Consider the following 16,681-nt stretch of genomic DNA (forward strand, 5'->3'; position numbering starts at 1 on the left):
TGCATTGCAAGGCATTTTGGTAGTTAGTGGCAGCTAGATGAAGGAAGGAGAAAACAGCTAGTCAACCTACTACTTGTTGGCAGTTCCAGAAAGCCTTTGGTGTGTCCAAGGAAGGGCATTAGCTTGAAATGCTAAAATGATGATTTATATAATGACTTCCCTTACATCCTTTCCTCTTATTGGTTTGGAGGATTGAGACTTGGTTAGTCTCCATTCTGAGCTCACCAACTTCATGCACACATGAGGATGTGGGATCCAAAGAGAGTCATAGGAACAACTGGACATTGAGAATTACGGTCTGTTCTGTTCCACAAAAGACATCATAACCAAAAAAATGGAGTGAGGACAGATCAGGAGAAGGTACTTAGAAAGATTAAAAGAGAAAGGAACCACACATAAAGGAATGAAGTTTGACTCTTAACTCACACCATACACAAAAATTAACTCAAAATAGATCGGAGACCTCAGTGTAACAGCCCAAGCCGTAAACTCTTAGAGGGAAACAGGAATAAATCTTCTTGGCCTTGGGTTTAAAAAGGATTCTTAGCCACGACCAAAAATCACAAACAACCGAAGAAAAAACAGATAAATTGGACCTCACCAAATTTAAACTTTTGTATTTCTTTTTTTTAAACTTTCATATTTCAAACAACACCATCAAGAAAGTGAAGACACAGGATCCCTGGGTGGCGCAGCGGTTTGGCGCCTGCCTTTGGCCCAGGGCGCGATCCTGGAGACCCAGGATCAAATCCCACGTTGGGCTCCCGGTGCACGGAGCCTGCTTCTCCCTCTGCCTGTGTCTCTGCCTCTCTCTCTCTGTGTGACTATCATAAAAAAAAAAAACAAAAAACAAACCAACTTACATCATTCTAGAGAATACTCTAAAACCACCTCCTCTTCCTCTAAAAAAAAAAAAAAAAAAAAGAAAGTGAAGACACCCCACAGAATATGAGAAACTATTTGCAAATCATGTATCTGATAAAGGACTTGTCTGTAGAATATGTAAAGTACTCTCACAACTCAATAATAAAAAGACAACTCAATGAAAAAATGGGCAAAATATCTGAATATATGTTTCTCCAAAGAAGGTACACAAATGGTCAAAAAGCACTTGAAAAAGATGCTCAACATCATGAGTTACCAAGGAAATGTGAATCAAAATCACAAAGGGATATTGCATCACACCCACCAGGGTGGCTAGAATCAACAAGTCAGACAAGTGTTGGTGAGGCTGTAGAGGAATCAGAAAGCTCAGATGCTGCTAGTGGGAATATAAATGGAGTGTTGCAGGATTGCAGGGTTCTTATCTCATGGACTCGAAGAATGAATCTTGCCTACAGGAAAAGGTGAAGTAAAGTGAAAGTTTATGAAGTGAAAGTGAGATCGGAAAGGAAAGAAAAAGCTCTCTAGAGTGAACCTGTCCCAACAGGGTTGACATTGAGGGTTTATAGGGCCGGTCTTTTATTGAAAACTTGACCAGGAAGCTTGTGGGCTTGAGATTCTTGTGTCATCTTGGTTTGAACCAGGACTATGGATAATATCCTTAATGACTTAGTTCTTTGAAGTCTGGTCATTTTTCTGTGATTACAGTGTAGCCACCAAAGAAAAATAGTCCCGAACATCTGGGCCGGGTGTTCTGATTTATTCCTTATCTCTTGTTCTCAGGGCTTCTGCTATCAGGGGCAGCCTGTCTCTCCCTGTCTGTACCTTAACCCTTTCCTTACTCAGGAGCAGCTGCTGTGGAAAACAGTCTGGCACTTCCTCCAATAATTCAACACAGAGCTGCCATCTCATCCAGCAACTCTGCTGCTAGGTAAATACCCAAAGAGAAATGAAAACATGCCTCCGCACAGACACTTGGGACAAATGTTCAGAACACACTTACTCCTAGTAGCCAGAAAGTGGAAACAACCCAAAGGTTTATCACCTGATGAATGGATACACAATGGAATGTTATTTGGCATTAAAAAAGACTGAAGTACTGATTTACCCTACAGTGTGGATGCACCCTACAGGGGCGCCTGGGTGGCTCAGTTGGTTAAGCATCTGCTTTCAGTTCAGGTCATGATTCAGAGCACTGAGATGGAGCCCCACATCAGGCACCCTGCTCAGCGAGGTGTCTGCTTCTCCTTCCACCTCTGCTCCCACCCCCATCATGTTCACTCTCAAATAAAAATAAATAAAATTTTTAAAAAATTCTGCCAAATGAGAGAAGTCAGTTAGAAAAGACTACATATTTTATGATCCCACTTAAATTAAATGTCCAAAATAGGCTAATCTACAAAGGCAGAAAGTAGATTAGTGGTTGCCTAGGGCTGGGGGGCCTAGTGGAAATGATAGCTAATGGATATGGAGTTTCTTTTTTTAAGCTTTTATTTTTTATTTGTGTGAGAGAGAACAATTATTATTATTATTTGCATACCATACCACAAATAAAAAATAAAATAAATAAATAAAATTTTAAGAAAATTCCACTAAATGAAAGAAGCTGGTTAGAAAAGATTACCTATTATATGTGGCATGTGAATAACTGCAGAGAGCTGTTTTTGTTTTTGTTTTTAGTGAGAGGGACTGTATCTAGAACACACACGGAACTCCTATGCATCAGCCAGAGAGAGGAAGCAATCCCACCGGAAACATGAGCAGAGAATCTCAAGGCCCCTTACAGAAGAGAAAACCAGAAGCTGCTCCTATGTGGTGGCTACTAGAACAATGCAATTATTCAACAAGCTCTCATTTGATAACCATTGCTGGCAGAAATGGGAAAGCTGATACCAAGTGTTGGCAGTGATGTGGTGAAGCAGGAAGCGTAAGCGGAGCTTGCAGAAAAGTGTGCTGATGATCCAGCTATCCGCAGGGCCGGCCCCACGTGGGTCCTGAGCTCACTGCACACCCCACAGGACTGAGTAATGCTGCTTCTGGCATATATGTCAGAGAGATTCTCCCACAGCTGCACCAGGTGGGACACAGACATGCACCGTGGTGGAGATGGGGAGCTGGGGGTCCTCTGGGGGTCCGTCACCGAGATGGTGAGCCAGCAAGAGGTGGTCAGTGTGCACCATGGGGCACTGCACAGCATAGGACCAGATGTCCACAGAGCAAGTCACTTGGGTGGGTCTTAAGATTATAGGAAGAAACAGGATGAATGATACAGCACAATACTATTACATAAATCAAAACACCAGCACACAAAGCAATCGGACATGTTTTCAAGAACAGATACTAATAAAAGGATACACACTAATATGTGAGAATTGTTGCCTGGGTAGGGTGGGAGTGGGAACGCACATACCCACAAGCACATGCATACATACACCTACATGCACACATGTACACACATGCTCACGCACCCACGTTTGTACAGACCCATTCGTGTGTCCATCCACGTATGCATACATATGTAAGAGAGACAAGAGGAGCCTTGTATGGGCAGCGATGATGAGGTCCGTGAACCCCCAGGCACATGCTTAATTCTGCAATGGATGTCTATAAATATATAAATAAAAGAAGGGTCTGCGAGGAAAGGTGAGTGGCTGCAGGTCATCACCCCAGGGTGGAGATGGCTTGGGAGCAGGATCCGCTACAGATCTACCACCTGGGAGAGGAAGGGTGGGTGGGGAGGGCAAGGAGTAGTTTTGGACGCAGGTAGGGAGGTGGGACACACAAGCACGGATCTCACTTTTTATTTAAAGAAGCACCTAAAATGTACATTGAAAGATAAATAATATTACGAGGTAGCACAGAATAAGTGTGACAAGAGTTGGGCCCAAGGGCGAGTCCTACTGGAGTCTGGAAAGAGATGTCCTTGAGGACAGCAAGCCTCTCCAGGTGTGGGGCCCTGTCTCCTCTGGGCCCTGTCCCCACGGCTGCCATAGCCAAGTACCACGGACTGGGGGGGCTTAAAACAACAGAATCCTTTCTTCTTACAGGTCTGAAGGATGGAAGTCTGAACTCCAGGGGTTGGCAGGACAGGGCTCCCTCTGAAGGCCCCGGGGTGGGCGGGGGGGTTGGTCCTTCCTGGTCTCTTTCAGCTTCTAGTGTTGCCGTCAATCCTGGGCATCTCTTGGGTCCTTGGCTGGTAGACACGTCACCCTGTCCCTGCCTCCACCGTGGTGTGGTGGTCTCTGTGTGTCCGTGTCTCCGAGTGTCCCTCCTCTACTAAAGAAAGACACCCATTACCGAATTAAGGGCCTGCCCTACTTCATCTTAGCTAATTACATCTGCACTGACCGTATTTCCAAATAAGGTCACAGTCTGAAGTTCCAGGAAGGACACGAAATTTGGGGGACATGACGAAATCCAACGCAGCCTCTTTACATGCCCCACCTTGCAGATGCCGGTCCATGGCAGCTGAGTGAATTCTGAGCCCTGAGCTCAGGGCTGCTGACCTTCGGGCTCATGGACCAGAGCCTGTGTGGGGTCCTGAGGTATGGGAGGGACTTAGGAGGCGAGGGTGCCCTGGACAGGGGACAGGCAGGAGCAGGGCCACAGGGCGGAGATGGGACCCTGAGCACCTGGTGGGAGTCCCAGGGGGGATGGGGCGCTGCGGCCCAGAAGGAGGAGTAGAGATGTTGTGCAGGGCGTGGACAGGGCCAGGGCCATGTTGTGCCCCCCTATAGTAATGTGGGGGTGAGGTGGGGGCCTAAGCCAATGCCATGGACACCATGGGGGTGGGAAGAGGAGCCTATAGGAATGACCCTGAGGAAACGGAGATGCGGGGAACCCTTGGGGGCAGGAGTGCTGAGGGGAGCTGTTGGTTTTGACTCAGGTGGGGAAACTGAGGTGTGAAGTTCTTGCAATTCAGGCTCATTGCTGTGCTATGGGCCTTATTCCTAGCTCTCCGCGCTCCATGTCTGGCTGCTGGTCCCTCCCTATCGTGCATGACCTTGATTTCTAAAATAAATCTCTCTTCTTGGAGTTAATGATTGGTAACAGTTACAGATAACACTTGGGCAAAGACTGTCCCTTAAATTCCCAGCCACCTGCCTCTCTTAAAGGGGCAGAACTTTGCAGATGACATCTCGTAGGTGATAGGAAGTCTGTCTGTGGGGAGGGGCAGCACGAGGTGTGAAGCTGGATCTAGTGTCCCAGGTTAGAAAGCCACAGATCACGCTCCATTGCTAAATCTCGATATTTTGTTTCCAGAAAGTCACAACATACCAGAGGTCATGGGAGAAGATCTAGAGAATGGGAATGGGATTGTTTCCACAGGAAAGCCAGAGCTCTATGGGGGCCAGCACTTGGGGACGCAGGGCAGGGCAGGGGACAGGGGTGTAGGGGGTGCGGGAGGGGTGCCAGGTCACTAGGTTGAAGCCAACATCACAAGCTTTTTCTTTTTCTTTCTTTCTTTTTCTTCTTTCTTTTCTTTCTCCTTTCTTTCTTCCTTCCTTCCTTCCTTCCTTCCTTCCTTTCTTTCTTTCTTTCTTTCTTTCTTTCTTTCTTTCTTTCTTTCTTTCTTTCTTTCTTTCTTTCTTTCTTTCTTTCTTCTTTCTTTCTTTCTTCTTTCGATTTTATTTATTTTTCCATGAGAGAGGCAGAGACACAGGCAGAGGGAGAAGCAGGCCCCCTGCAGGGAGCCTGATGTGGGCTTGATCCTAGGACTCCAGGATCATGACCTGAGCCGAAGGCAGACGCTCAACCACTGAGCCTCTCAGGCACCCCAACATCACAAGCTTTATCTCTGGTTAGTGAAGGCTGGTTTGCAAAGAGAAAATTCTACCACTTTCCACATGCAGGGTCTCTAGTTAGGACGGCCCTGGTACTACTGATATTTAGAGTCTGAATGTTGTGATGAGGCTGTCCTGTGCCCCGTGGGAGGTTCAGCACTTCCCCGGCCTCTGCTCCCTGGATACCGCAGCACCGGCCCCCCCCCCCCCGCCCCCCTCGCCCCCCCCCCTCAGCTGTGACAACCAAAAATGCCTTCGGATATTGACTAATATGGGCTTACCTGCTTTACCGCGCTGCGAGGCCTTGCCCTTTGCAGACTCTGTGTGCTTCACACGCTGAAGGTTTGCAGCAACCCTGGCTCAAGCGAGTGGGTGCTGTTATTCCCAACAGCATTTGCTCACTTTGTGTCTCTGCGTGAGATTTTGGCAAGTCTCACAGTATCTCAAATGTTTTCATTATTATTATATTTGCTGTGATGATCTGTGATCAGCGATCTTTTGGGGGCACCACGAACTGCACCCACACGAGATGATGGATCAGATGGATAAATGTCATGTGTGCTCCGACTGCTGCACTGACTGGCTGTTCCCTCATCTGTCCCTCTCTCCTCGGGCTTCCCTCGTCCCTGAGACACAACAATATTGTAGTTAGGCCGGTTAATAACCCTACAAGGGCCTCTATGTGTTCAAGTGAAAAATAGACCTGTGACTCTTCCTATTCATTTGAGAGAGAGTGAGGAGGGGAGGGGCAGAGGGAGAAAGACTGTCAAGCAGACTCATCGCTGTGTGCAGAGCCTGATGCGGGGCTCCATCTCATGACCCTGAGATCATGACCTGAGCCGAAATAAATGGTCCGACACTTAACTGGCTGAGCCACACAGGCACCCATGTCTCTCCCTTTAAATGAGAAACTAGAAATGATTAAGTTCTGTGCCTTACTGCTGGTGTGGAGAAAGTGGCAGTGGTTCCGACAGGAGATCACAGCAACCACACGTTTCCTTAGGCCAAAGCCTAATCCAGAGCAAGGCCCTGACTCCCTTCAGTTCTAGGATGGCTGAGAGGGGAGGAGGCTGCAGAAGGAAAGTCTGAGGCTGGGAGGCTGGTTAGGGAGGTGTAAGGAAAGCAGCCACCTCCACGACACAGAAGTGCAATGTGAAGCAGCAGGTTTTCCAGAAGACCTAGCTAAGATAACCAATGAGGGTGCTGCACTGAACACATTTTCAGTGTAGATGAAACAGGTTCTACTGGAAGAAGCTGCCAGCTAGGACTTTCACAGCTGGAGAGGAGAGGTCAGTGCCGGCTCCGAGGCTTCCAAGGCCAGGCTGACCCTCCCGTGAGGGGCTAGTGCAGCTGGTGACGAGGCTGAAGCTGGTGCTCGGTGACCATTCTGAAAATCTCAGGGTCCTTAAGGATGATGCTAAGTCTACTGTGCCTGTGTTCTTGAAATAAAGCAACAAAGAAACAGCGAGAGAACCGGACGAGGAGTGGAGCCGAGGGACTGAACGGACGAGCAGGTGCTTCTCAGGGACGAGCCAAGAAAGTGGTTTCCCGAGTTGGCCTCTTCCTGGTGGACACACCGTGAAGACGGTTGAAACGACAACCAAGGATTGGGAACAGGACAGCAGCTTAGCTGGTGGAGCCCCGCGGGCCCGAGGCCGGACTGTTCTGAAGGCGGCTCTCCGGGCGGTTCAGTGCCACCGAGCAGCACCGCCGGCTGCAGGGAAACCGTTCGTGCCGGGAGAGCCATCGATGCGGCAAACTGCACGGTTGGCTTGTTTTAAGGAATAAAACGAGACACAGCCGCCCGGCCTCCAGCGCCCACCACCCTGATGGGTCAGCCCCCGGCGGCGCCAAGACCCTCCACCAGCAGAAAGATCAGGACTCGCTGAGAGCTCAGATGGCGGTCAGCGGGTTTCAGCAATAAAGTGTCTTTCGATGAAGGCGTGTAGGTTGTTGTTTCAGACACGATGCTGTTGCACACCGCACAGACTGCGGCATCGTGTGCACGTGACCTACATGCACTGGGAAACCACAGCTTTCCTTTGACCCCCTTTATTGCAAAATTAGCTCTACTGCAGTGGTCTGGACTCGAACCCACAGTATATCCCAGGTGGGCCTGTATCTCCTGGGGGAGCACAAAAATGTCCTCCTGCAGAGAACCACCTGTCCATGTGAAACCCTCCTGACTGTACCTGGAAGCGGGGACAGCTTCCAACCCCCAGCTCTCACCTGGATTTCTCACTCTGTCTTCCACCTTTTGTGAGAACACAACTCTGATTATGGTCTTCTCCCTGATTTGCTGGGTTCCTGCTGCCTATTGGACAACATTTAAATGATTTAATTGTCATTAAACACCCCCTGCTGCCTAGCTCCATCTTCTTCTCATTCGTGGTAGCCCCCTGACCTTCCAGGCACCTCCTGTCCTGACTTCCAGCCACGGAACCATGCCAGGCTGGGGGGCGGTGGAGCGCTCCTTGGCCTCTGCCCCTTTGTTCCCTCGCCTAAAGCCTCTCTTTCCTCCTTCACTTGCTCAGGTCCTGCAGTCCAGGCTGAGCACCACAGCCCCTCCCTCAAGCTGCTTTACACTCTCCAGGCAGCTGGGAGCACGCCTGCAGCTGGGGCAGGTGTCCGGCTCCCTTACGGCATGCTCTTGGCGCTTTGCAGCTCTCTGGTCACAAGCTGGCCTCCTCTTCCACCTCCTTGAGGTCAACTAAGTGTCTTCATTTCCTCAGATATACAGAAACCAGTACAGCGCCTGGCATACAGTGGGCACTGCTGTTTTGTTTTCGGAGTGAATGAATGGACTGATGATGGGCCTAAGGGGGGATGCAAGAGACGTTAGAAACCCAGAGATCAGAAGAGTTTTGATTGATTGCTGTTGGCAGTCTCAGAAAACACTTGCTGTGTGGTGAAGTTTCAATCAGGTTGTTGTTTTTTCCCAGCTTTATTGAGATCTAATTAACATAGAACACTGGGTAAAAGGCCCCTGGCCCCTCAGGCAGTTGAGCATCTGCCTTCAGCTCAGGTCATGATCCCAGGGTCCTGAGATCGAGTACCACGTCCCCTGAGAAGGGAGCCTACTTCTCCCTCTACCCTTCCCCTCTGCTCATGATATCTCCCTCTTTCTCTCTCTCACACTCTCTCTCTGAAGAAAAAAAAAAAAAGAACACTGTGTAAGTTTAAGATGCACAATGTGTTGATTATGTACAGTTTAATATTACAATCCTATGACCACTGGAGCCTTCGCTAGCACCCACATCTCATCATGTCACTATCATTTCTTTTTTTGTGATGAGAACATTTAAGATCTCCTCTCTTAGCAACTTTTTGGTATGAAGCACAGTATTGTCATCTGTAATTGCAGTGCTGTGCATTAGATCTCCAGAACTTATTGGTCTTTTAACTGGTGATTTTTACCTCTGACCAGCATCTCCCTATTCTCCCCACCTCTGACAACCTCCGTTCTACTTTCTGTTTGAATAAATAAAAAAAATCTTAAAAAAAAAGACCCCTCCCTTTGAGTTTGAATTTTTTATTTTTATTTTTTATTTTTTAAAAAAGACTATCTATTTGAGAGAGACATCGAGAGCACAGAGAGGGGGAGAAGCAGACTTCCAGCTGAGCAGGGAGCCCTATATAGGGCTCAATCCCAGGACCCTGAGATGGTGACCTGAGCTGAAGGCAGATGCTTAACTGACTGAGCCACCCAAGTGCCCAAGTTTGGATTTTTTAGATTCCAAACAAGTGAGATCATACAGTATCTGTCTTTCTCTGTTTTGTTTATTTCACTGAACATAATGCCCTTAAGGTCCAACCATGTTGTCACAAGTCGTAGGAGTTCCTTCTTTCTTGTGACTGAAAAATATTCCATTGTACACACACACACGTACACATACACATACACACACACATTGGAATATAAAAATACTCATGTACACACACCACATTTTCTTTATCTATCCTTTTGGTTATGGATATTTAGGATTGTGTCCACATCTTGGCTATTTTGAATAATGGTAAAAAAAAAAAAAGAGTGCTGATATACCTTCAAGATCCTGATCTCACTTCCTTTGGGTGTATACTCAGAAGTGGGTTTGCTGGATCATATGGTAGTTGTAGTTTTAATTTTGTGAGGACCCTCCACACTGTTTTCCATAATGGCTGCACCAACTTCCATCCCCACCAACAGCCCACGAAGGTCCCTCCTCAACACTTGTCTCTGTCCTCTTGATGACAGCCACTCTAACAGGTATAAGGTGACATCTCATTGTGGTTTCGATTTGCATTCCCTGATGTTGAGCGCTTCTTTAGAAAAATTTCCATTCAAGTTCTCTGCTCACTTTAAAATATGATTTATTGCTCTTGTTGTTGTTCTTAAGTTGTGTAAGTTCTCTCTGTATTCTGGATATTAACCCCTTATCAGATGTATGATTTGCAAATAATTTCTCTCATTCCTTATATTGCCTTTTCATTTTGTTGATGGTTTCCAGAGGCTTTTCTAGTTTGATGCAGTCCCACATCCAGGTTACTATGAAGATGACCACATAGATGGGGAATGGGGTAGTCAACAGGGGGAGGGGTCTTTTTTTTTTTAAGATTTTATTTATTTATTCAAGAGAGATACACAAAGAGAGGCAAAAGCAGACTCCCTGTGGCGAGCCTGATGTGGGACTTGATCCCAGGACCCTGGGATCATGAACTGAGCTAAAGCCAGATGTTCAACCACTGAGCCACCTAGGTCCCCTGAGGGGAGGAGTATTATATGATATCAGGTGTCCTCTCCCCTTAGGGCGAGGACACCTGAGAGTGGTGCCAGTCAGCTCTGGCTTCAAGGACATATGACCTGTGTGGTCCTTCAGGGTCCCGCACTCAGGGTGGGGTCCTGCACTTAACTTACACTCTACTATCACTGTTTTGAAATTCTTACCTTTTGAACAGGGCCCCACATTTTCATTTGATACTGGGCTGTGCAATTTATGTAGCTGATCCTGGCTTTACAAGGTCAAGGTTTAGACCTGGAAGAAGGCCCAAGAGGGGTAGGGCAGGGAGACAGGGTGGAGGGCAGCCAGGCTAGTGCAGAGCAGGAATGAAGATAGATGAACTGGATTGATAAGATTAAGGGGTGAGGCTGAATTGCAGAAGGATCCAGGTCAGGGGGTGGGAAGAGAGGCTCCAGGCAGATGGGTGGCAGCGGTAACAGGTAATGAGGCCAAAGTCTCAGGTGCCTGCTTCTGAGCTTGACCTTTGCTGGCTCCAGTTCATGACTTTTACTCCTTTGCTCTTTTTGCACTATTTCCCCTACGTGACTCCCCATTTGCTGAAATACGGGGTGCCAGGCTGGCAAACGCCCACTTGCAGAGTTAGGGTACGTGAGTCTAGAGGGGACAGGGGACTGAAGGAGTGAGGTCGCAGATGCTGCTCTGAGCCCACCACACAGCAGACAGCAGTGGCTGGGCAGGAGGCTCTGGGGTTAATGGGGGCCACACACTCCAGTCTGCGACCAGCACTGTGAAAGGCAGGACTGCGTGTCAGGCTCCTCAGCTACCAAACTTGTGCCCAGGTACTTCCTCTCCAGCTTAGAGACTTCTTCTTTTATTATTATTACTACTGCCATTGTTAATATTTGCTTTTTTTTTGCTAAAGGTGAAAAGATGATATATTATTGTGAATTTTCACAGCAGGCCGGGGATGGATGAGGTCCAGGCAAGCAGTTCAGATGGACAGCCAGACTGCTGTGGCCATCTTAGGGCTGGGGAGGCACTGGGCTCCGAGAGAACAGGAGAGCGGGCTCCCTGGGCTCTGGTTCTGCAGCATCAGTGCCCACACTCCGTACACTAGGCTCTGTTCTTGCCCTCTTTTTGGTTTGTTTCCCACTAGGATCTGGCGCAGTTTTGTTTTACAAGTTTCCCTGAGTGAGCTGTGTGAAGGGGAAGCGAGGTAAAGGTTCATGTGTTCTTAATGAAGGAAGGTGGGGCTTGCAAGCAGGGAACCCAAAGGGAGGTGACACTTAGGGGATGGGCAGAGGCCACTGGTCAGCTCTTCCCCATAGTTAGGGGGGGGGGTCCCTTCCACAAAGTGTGGGAAACTCTGTGTCCTACTGAGAGGGAATAGCCACCTGCATGCCCATAATTCATGGAGGCCCAGGCACCGCTGTGCCAGGGGCTCTATGTGCATTGGCCTTACTTAATCCTAGAGATGATCCCACAAATAGGCATCATCCCGCAGCACAGCTAGATTTTCACTTGGGTCTCTATCTCTGGAGCCGGCAGTCATCCCTGAAGGGCATTTCTTCCTTATGACAAAGTGGTGTCAAGCCATATGAGGAGCAAATGGGCATCATCTTATACAAGAGTCCTGTCTTGAGTGCACTTCAACAGCATGAGTAGCCCTTCTAAGTTTGCTTCTGGGAAGAAGCTTTGTGTCTATGTTAGGGTGAATGTGAGCAAAAAGACCCACCGTGCTACTAAGCATGCTCATGCCATTGCTTATGCATGCTTAAAAAACTCTTGAAATATATATTCTAGTATATCTTTTGCTATCTCAATGGCATTATACTTTCCCTAGAAGGCAGGGCCTGAGTCTGAAAAATTAGCTCTTTTGGGTAAGGATTATACCTTTCTTCACCGAAACAGGTGCTTCATCTCTGATTTTTGTTTTTAAATTTATTTATTTATTTATGATAGACAGAGAGAGAGAGAGAGAGAGGCAGAGACACAGGCAGAGGGAGAAGCAGGCTCCATGCCTGGAGCCCGATGCGGGACTCGATCCCCGGACTCCAGGATCAAGCCCTGGGCCAAAGGCAGGCGCCAAACCACTGAGCCACCCAGGGATCCCCTTCATCTCTGATTTTAAGCCATTGGAATTCCCAGATAAATCCGGAGTCCACACATGGGAAGCCTCCTTTTCAAGATCCTGGTCTCCATTCTGGACCAGGTAGTTCAGGCCATGGATGGGGCCTTCAAAGGTAGGGGTCTAATGGTGCCCCAGAAGGAACTCTGGTGGTCCTGCATGTGAGAAACATCCTCAGTCCTGCCAGGGGCTGGAGCTCCAGTGCATCCCCCTGAAGAATGGCGCTGACTTCCAGGTGCACAGGCTGAATGGTCTGCCCAGTGTGGGCATTCATGTCTGTTAGCAGCCTGCCTTTGCTTTGGACACAATTCAAGGCTTTTCTAGAAGTGTAGGGGCTGATAAGCCAGTGTTTTCCATAGGCCTCCTTGGCTTTGGGGATTTGCGAGCACTCCTGATAGAAAAGGCTCCTCTGCCACAGGGTTCTGATACTTGCCCAAAGAAGCAAGGTCTTGGCTATGTGGTGCCTCTTGGTTATCAGATTGGCTAATCCCTTTATGAGTTCCCCATGCCAAGAATATCTCCCTGAGTTTCTCTAATCACTGGATTTTTCTGTGCCCAGGAAATGGGCCATGACTCTGCTTTTTCCTGGGTCTGCCTTCGGGCTGTCACTGACAAGGGCACAAGATGCTCAGAGTCTCTTCCTGTGACAGGGGCGCAAGCTCCACGGTGCCCCCAGGTCTCATGAGAGATGATCCAACCTGCTCTGTCCTTGACAGTCCCTCCCTGTGTCTGTGTTCTTTATAGGGTTTTGCTTTCTAAAGAAGGCAGCCACAGCCTGGAAGTCAGCCTCTGGAAAGTCACTGGCCGGGGAAAACACTGACTACAGGCCATCCTGCAGACCCTAAGGCATCATTCCAGATATGAAAGCCCCGGTTCCTGCTCTTGGGGGTGTGGTCCTAAGTGAGGGGGGACACACCAGTAGACAAGGAAGGGTCACACATGGTTAGATGCAGATACCAAAGTGTGCCCAGGATACAGAGGAGGGATAGTCCACTCATCCAGGGGTGGTCAGGGGTTTACCAAGGGCTCCCGAGGGGGTACCCTAGCCTTTTGTACTGGGCCTCGAAAGAGGACAGTCTTTGAGAGGCCAATGAACGTGGGGCTGATTGCACGAGAGAGGAGCTGATGCAGGGGCAGGCGGTTGCTACGAGCTGAACAAGCACTGTCAGCAGCCAGTCCAAAAGTACAGGCAGACAAAAAAAGTGGAAACAGCTCGAAGTCCATCAACAAGTGAATGGATAAACCAATTGTAGTTGACTTATATGATAGATAATTGCTCAGTTATAAAAAGGAACAGACTGGTACTGATGCCTGCGAAGTGGGTAAATCTCCATAACATTGTTCATGTGAAAGGAGCCAGATACAAAAGACAAAATAGCATACAATTCCAGTCATAGGAGGTCCTTAAAGGGGCAAAAAAGTCTAAACAGTGGTTGCCTCTGGGCAGCGGGAATGGGAGAGGGGACCAGCTACGAGGGAGTACGAGAGAACTTTCTGATGGGAATGATGAGACTGTTCCATGTCTTGAGAGGGGCTTGGCTTACACAGGTGTAAGTGTTTGGAAAAACTCACTAAAGGGTGCATATGCAAGGCTGAAAGATGGCTCTCTAAGATGACCACATCCTACTCCTCAGAACCGGTGAACTTTATGGAGCAAAAGGACAGCAGAGATAGATTCAATTAAGGACACTGAGATGGGGGTGGGGGGTATCTTGGATCATCCAAGTGTAACCATGGAGTCCTCAGAAAAGGGAGGTGGGAAGTCAGAGGAGCTGGGACTCTGAGAGCAAGAGGTTGGAACTATTGGAGGAAGGGGTCACGAGCCAAGGAATGCTCTAGAAGATGATGATGGCAAGGAAGTAGATTGTCCGCTCACATTCGACAGAAGAATCGGACTATTCACACCTTGACTTCAGTCTAGTCTGATTTTGGACTTCCAGCCCCCAGAATTCTCTATCGGAGCATAAATTTGTTTTGTTGTAAGACACTAAGTATGTGAGGATGTGCTCCAGCAACAAGAAAACCAATACATACACCTCTGATTTGTACATTTTGTCATATGTTTTTTTTTTTTTTAATTTTTTATTTATTTATGATAGTCACAGAGAGAGAGAGAGAGAGGCAGAGACACAGGCGGAGGGAGAAGCAGGCTCCATGCACCGGGAGCCCGATGTGGGATTCGATCCCGGGTCCCCAGGATCGCGCCCTGGGCCAAAGGCAGGCGCCAAACCGCCGCGCCACCCAGGGATCCCTGTCATATGTTTTTTAAAAAATATTTAATTTATTTATTCATGAGACACACACACACACACACACACACACACACACACACAGAGGCAGAGACACAGGCAGAGGGAGAAGCAGGTTCCATGCAGGGAGCCCAATGTGGGACTCGATCTCAAGACTCCAGAATCACGCCCTGGGCTGAAGGTGGCGATAAACCGCTGAGCCACCTGGGCTGCCTGTTGTATGTTAATTCTACCTCAAAGGGGGGAAAAAAGGAACCAAAAACAAATATGGAACTCTACTTACTAAGATATGTGCTGAAGTATTTAGGGGACATGTATAGATGTCTACAACTTACCTTGAAATGCATAAAAAAAATGGAAAAAGGGATGGCTAGGCATGTGATAAGGCAGATCTCGTAAAACATTAATTGTCGAGTTGAAGTGGCTGATATATGAGTTTGCACTGTAAATTCCCCTCCAATGTTCTGTACGTTTGACAGTTTTCACAGCAAAAGACTAGGGGAAAAGGCCTTTGACCCTTGCTGGAATGTTCGGGAACGGGGAACAGTTCTGCACAGCTGGGTTGTTTGCTTTGCGGGGGAGTGGTGGGTGCAGCTGGAGAGGTAGATGGGGGCCAGATGTGGACAGGACATGGACTTCATCCTGGAGGCAACGAGAAGCCAATGGACTGATGTCAACAGGGAGTAAGTAGCATAAGTGGGTTTGTCTTTTTACCTCTCACTGCACAAGTCAGTGAGAAACCCTGACTGGAGTTTCTGAGCATCTGTTTACTTGAAATGCCAATCATCCAAGTGGAGGTAGGAGATTAGTCAGCCCTACTCAGAAGGCTCCTTTTCCCTGTGCTTGCCTCAGCATCAGTGGGGGTGGCAAAGCGAGGACGGATCCAGATTTGAGGATCCACAGTCTGCAGAAAGAGGGCAGTTAATTCTAGCCTTGTCTTTATAGCCTACCTGTTCTTGGAGGTAAACAACAAGAAGAAACAAACAAACAAACAAAAAACCTTGGGATAGATGGAATAATGGAGGTGTTTTCATCATTCAGTAAAATGATGAAAAAAAAAAAAAAAGCCAGATCAGGATCAGGAGCCAGACTCTCCAGATTCAACCATCAGTTATGGCAGTTCCTAGCTGTGTGGCCTTGTGCAAGTCACTTGGCTTTTCTGAGGTTAGTTTCCCATTTATAAAATGGGAATAACCTTAGTCAGAGCCTCCTGGGGTTGCTGGGAGGATTACCACAAGTAAGGGAAAGGTACTCGCCATAAAGTACTTGGTAGAGTGCTTGGCATGCAGCCTGTGTAGGAGAAACGTTCCGCATTGTAGTTATTGTTCACTGATCTGCTTTTCAATAAACAGCACGGAAGCAGGAAGCTTTCCTCTGCCATTTCTCCAAAGTCTTTTTTTCTTCTTTTTCTTTTTAAAGTAGGTTTTGTGTCTGAAGTGGAGCCCAACGCGGAGCTTGAATTCACAACCCTGAGATCAAGACCCGAGTCAAAATCAACAGTCAGATGCTGAACACACTGAACCGCCCAGGTGCCCCTCTCCAATGTCTTTAAAAATGATTCTGAAGTGCCTCACTGTGGTCTAGACTATTCGGAGCTTCAGACCTATATCCTGTTTCCTTGTGGGCATTTTCATTTGCTTATCCCACTGGCACCTCCAACTCAACAAACTCCAAGCAGAACATATCGTCCACATGAGTGTCCTGCCTCCTTTATCATGAGAATGCCAGTGCCGTCCACCTAAATGTCTGGCCTGGCATTCTTTTTTTTTTTTTTTTTAAGATTTTAAATTTATTTATTCATGAGAGAAACACACACACACACACACACAGAGGCAGAGACACAGGCAGAGGGAGAAGCAGGCTCCATGCAGGGAGACCGACGTGGGACTCAATCCTGGGACTCCAGGATCACGCCCT

This window comes from Vulpes lagopus, chromosome 4 (assembly GCF_018345385.1).
Source record: "Vulpes lagopus strain Blue_001 chromosome 4, ASM1834538v1, whole genome shotgun sequence".
NCBI lineage: Eukaryota > Metazoa > Chordata > Mammalia > Carnivora > Canidae > Vulpes > Vulpes lagopus.